The sequence below is a fragment of the Cryptomeria japonica genome, unplaced genomic scaffold (genome assembly GCF_030272615.1).
Source record: "Cryptomeria japonica unplaced genomic scaffold, Sugi_1.0 HiC_scaffold_50, whole genome shotgun sequence".
Taxonomy (NCBI): Eukaryota; Viridiplantae; Streptophyta; class Pinopsida; order Cupressales; family Cupressaceae; genus Cryptomeria; species Cryptomeria japonica.
Genome location: NW_026728872.1, coordinates 262,987 through 267,500, shown reverse-complemented (window position 1 = coordinate 267,500; position 4,514 = coordinate 262,987). Strand labels below are relative to the sequence as shown.

At 64.0% G+C, this 4,514-nt stretch overlaps 1 non-coding gene across 1 annotated transcript; it reads right to left on the bottom strand.

The window, feature by feature from the left end:
* Positions 1–3,807: 3,807 nt before the first annotated feature.
* LOC131862634 (5S ribosomal RNA) lies at positions 3,808–3,926 on the bottom strand. The gene has a single exon (XR_009361573.1). It is a non-coding gene; the product is annotated as a 5S ribosomal RNA (ribosomal RNA).
* Between the last annotated feature and the right edge of the window lie 588 nt (positions 3,927–4,514).

Here is a 4,514-nt window from a genome sequence, read left to right as displayed (position 1 = left end):
AAGGTGCGCAACGCTGGTGCGAACCTGGGAGCGCTCCGATGTGTGCTCCAAGGTGCGGCGTGCACGAAGTCGGACCCCGGTTTGCCCCGGGTGCGCACCTCGCGTGCACCTTGGTGCGCACACCTTGGCTGGGTTGCGCGCCCTGGTGGGCACCATGGTGCGCACCAAGGAGCGCTCCGAAGTGTGCTCCAAGGTGCGGCGTGCACGAAGTCGGAGCCCGGTTTGCCCCGGGTGCGCACCTCGCGTGCACCTTCGCCGCGGTGGGCACCATGGCGTGCACGAAGTCGGAGCCCGGTTTGCCCCGGGTGCGCACCTCGCGTGCACCTTCGCCGGGGTGGGCACCTTGGTGTGCAGACCTTGGCTGGGTTGCGCGCCCTGGTGGGCACCATGGTGCGCACCAAGGAGCGCTCCGAAGTGTGCTCCAAGGTGCGGCCTGCACGAAGTCGGAGCCCGGTTTGCCCCGGGTGTGCACCTCGGGTGGGCACCTTGGTGCGCATGCCTTGCCTGGGCTGCGCACCAGGGCGGGCTCAAGATGGCACCCGCGTTCCTTTTTTTTCACTATCTTTCAAAACGGAAATTTTAAAATCTCATTTTTTTTTGCCTTTTTCTGGAAATTAGTGAAGGCAGCGCATCAAAGGTGCGCACCTCGCTGCCCACCACGGTGCGCAACGCCGGTGGGCACCCGGGAGTGCTTCGAAGTGTGCTCCAAGGTGCTGCGTGCACGTTGTCGGAGCCCGGTTTGCCCCGGGTGCGCACCTCGCGTGCACCTTCGTCGGGGTGGGCACCTTGGCTGGGTTTGCCCCGGCTGCGCTCCGAAGCGGGGTTATTGGAGCGCCGCCTCTTTTTTTGTCGGAGCGTTTGGTGGGGTTTCTCGCATTGGCTCTTCCGAGGCCCGGTTGCCACCCTGGCGCGCACGAAGTCGGAAGTAGGGTTAATTGCCCGGGTGCGCACCTTTGCCAGGGTGGGCACCTTACCTGGGCTGCGCACCAGGGCGGGCTCAAGATGGCACGCGCGTTCCGTTTTTTTCACTATCTTTCAAAACGGAAATTTTAAAATCTCCTTTTTTTTTTGCCTTTTCTGGAAATTAGTGAAGGCAGCGCATCAAAGGTGCGCACCTCGCTGCCCACCTTGGTGTGCTCTGAGGTGCGCACCCGGGAGCGCTACGAAGTGTGCTCCAAGGTGCGGCGTGCACGTTGTCGGAGCCCGGTTTGCCCCGGGTGCGCACCTCGCCTGCACCTTGGCCGGGGTGGGCACCTTGGCTGGGTTTGCCCAGGGTGCGCTCCGAAGCGGGGTTACTGGAGCGCCCCCTCTTTTTTTGTCAGAGCGTTTGGTGGGGTTTCTCGCATTGGCTCTTCCCAGGCCCGGTTGTTGGGTGCGCTCCCACCCTGGCGCGCGCGAAGTTGGAAGTTGGGTTAATTGCCCGGGCGCGCACCTTCGCCAGGGTGGGCACCTTGGTGCGCACACCTTGGCTGGGCTGCGCACCAGGGCGGGCTCAAGATGGCACCAGCATTCCCTTTTTCTCACTATCTTTCAAAACGGAAATTTTAAAATCTCGTTTTTTTTTTGCCTTTTATGGAAATTAGTGAAGGCATCGCATCAAAGGTGCGCACCTCGCTGCCCACCTTGGTGTGCTCCGAGGTGCCCACCACGGTGCGCAACGCCGGTGCGAACCCGGGAGCGCCCCGATGTGTGCTCCAAGGTGCGGCGTGCACGAAGTCGGACCCCGGTTTGCCCCGGGTGCGCACCTCGCGTGCACCTTGGTGCGCACACCTTGGCTGGGTTGCGCGGCCTGGTGGGCACCATGGTGCGCACCAAGGAGCGCTCCGAAGTGTGCTCCAAGGTGCGGCGTGCACGAAGTCGGAGCCCGGTTTGCCCCGGGTACGCACCTCGCGTGCACCTTCGCCGGGGTGGGCACCTCGGCTGGGTTGCGCGCCCTGGTGCGCACCAAGGAGCGCTCCGAAGTGTGCTCCAAGGTGCGGCGTGCACGAAGTCGGAGCCCGGTTTGCCCCGGGTGCGCACCTTCGCCGCGGTGCGCACCATGGCGTGCACGAAGTCGGAGCCCGGTTTGCCCCGGGTGCGCACCTCGCGTGCACCTTCGGCGGGGTTGCGCGCCCTGGTGGGCACCATGGTGCGCACCAAGGAGCGCTCCGAAGTGTGCTCCAAGGTGCGGCGTGCACGAAGTCGGAGCCCGGTTTGCCCCGGGTGCGCACCTCGCGTGCACCTTCGGCGGGGTTGCGCGCCCTGGTGGGCACCATGGTGCGCACCAAGGAGCGCTCCGAAGTGTGCTCCAAGGTGCGGCGTGCACGAAGTCGGAGCCCGGTTTGCCCCGGGTGCGCACCTCGCGTGCACCTTCGCCGCGGTGGGCACCATGGCGTGCACGAAGTCGGAGCCCGGTTTGCCCCGGGTGCGCACCTCGCGTGCACCTTCGCCGGGGTGGGCACCTCGGCTGGGTTGCGCGCCCTGGTGCGCACCAAGGAGCGCTCCGAAGTGTGCTCCAAGGTGCGGCGTGCACGAAGTCGGAGCCCGGTTTGCCCCGGGTGCGCACCTCGCGTGCACCTTCGCCAGGGTGGGCACCTCGGTGCGCACACCTTCTCAATGTTTTCTTGCCTTTTCTGGAAATTGGTGAAGGCAGCGCATCAAAGGTGCGCACCTCGGTGTGCTCCGAGGTGCGAACCCGAGAGCGCTCCGAGGTGCCCACGAAGTCGAAAGTCGGGTTAATTGCATTGTTTTCCCCGGGTGCGCTCCGAGGTGCGCAACATCGGCGCGCACCAAGGAGGGCTCCGAAGTGTGCTCCAAGGTGCGCACGATGGCGTGCACCTCTGGTGCGCACGATTCGGAGCTCGGTTTGACCGGGGTGCGCACACCTTGGCTGGGTTGCGCACCTTTTGTGCGCTCCAAGGTGCGCACGAAGTCGGAGCTCGGTTTGCCCCGGGTGCGCACCTTCGCCAGGGTGCGCACCTTGATGCGCACGCCTTGGCTGGGCTGCGCACCTTGGTGGGCGCCATGGTGCGCACCTTTCGTGCGCTCCAAGGTGCGCACGAAGTCGGAGCTCGGTTTGCCCCGGGTGCGCACCTTGGTGGGCGCCATGGTGCACTCCGAGGTGCCCAAGATTGGTGCGCACCAAGGAGCGCTCCGAAGTGCGCTCCAAGGTGCGCGCGAAGTCGAAAGTTGGGTTAATTGTCCGGTTTGCCTCGGGTGCGCACCTTGCGTGCACCTTCGCCAGGGTGGGCGCCTTGGTGCGCACACCTTGGCTGGGCTGCGCACACCTTGGCACCCGCGTTTCCTTCATTTTAAATTTTTTTTTTTTACAATCTCTCAAGTGGGAAATTCTATAATCTCAACTTTTTTTGCCTTTTCAGGAAACTTTTGAATGGAGCGCATCATTGGTGCGCTCCGAAGTGTGCTCCAAAGCTCTCTCCAGCTGCGTGCACCTGCCCCGGCCGCGCACCCGGCCCCGCCCAGCTTCGCTCACCTGTCCCGGGCGTCTGGTGCGGAACCTTAGAGTAAGAAACATCACCGTGCACCTTGGCCAACGTGCGCGACTCGACCGAGCGCGCACTGGCCGAGGTGCACACCGATTTCACCTGGGTGCGCGCGCAGCACCTCGGGCGCACCGGGGTGCGCGCACAACGCCCGGGTTGCACCGTGGCCTGTGTGCTCGGGGCGCCTCGGGTGCGCGCTCGGTGTCGCCCCCGCGCGCGCGGTAGTGCGGGCAGCGCACCCCGGCCCGGCCCGGCCCCGACGAGAACGCAAACGGGCAAAAGGTTTATTCAAATAGCATTGCGACGCCCGGCGAAAAACTAAAAAAGGGTGCAACACCGGGACTTCCCGGGAGGTCACCCATCCCAGTACTACTCCGGCCCAAGCGCGCTTAACTGCGGAGTTCTGATGGGATCCGGTGCACTAACGCTGGTATGATCGCACCCGTTATGAGCTTGTCGCAGTGTGTACTTAGCAAACCGCGACCCACGTGCGAATCCACCCCGGCCACCCACCCCCGTCGAGGTGCACACCCTCCCTCGCGAAGTGCGCCCCGTTCGCCAAGTGTGAGCCCTGCCCGGGTGCGCGCACCTTGCTAGGGCGTCGGGTGTGCACCCGGCCCGGCCTACGTGCGTGCACCTGGAGGGGGCGTCGTGTGCGTGCAGTGTCCCGTCTGCAACGCGGTGCCCACACACCACCTCGGGCGCAACGACCTGCGCTCACATGTGGGCCGAGTGCACCTTGGTGCATGTTCGGGGCGCCTCGGGTGCACGCTCGATCTTGCCCTGGTGCACCAAGGCGCTCGGTTTGCCCCGGGTGCGCACTTGGTGCAAGGTGGGCACCCAAAATAGGGATCAAGCACCAAAACACAAGTTTCGGGATGCAAAATGGGACCCAAGGACCACAAATGCGTTCCAAGACCCATGATGGGTCCACGAGAACAAAAATGTGTTCCGAGACTTAATAAACAAATATTGGGTTTTAGGAGAAGAAACATGCTCTGATGCCCAAAACGAGAATCGACCCCGAAAAGG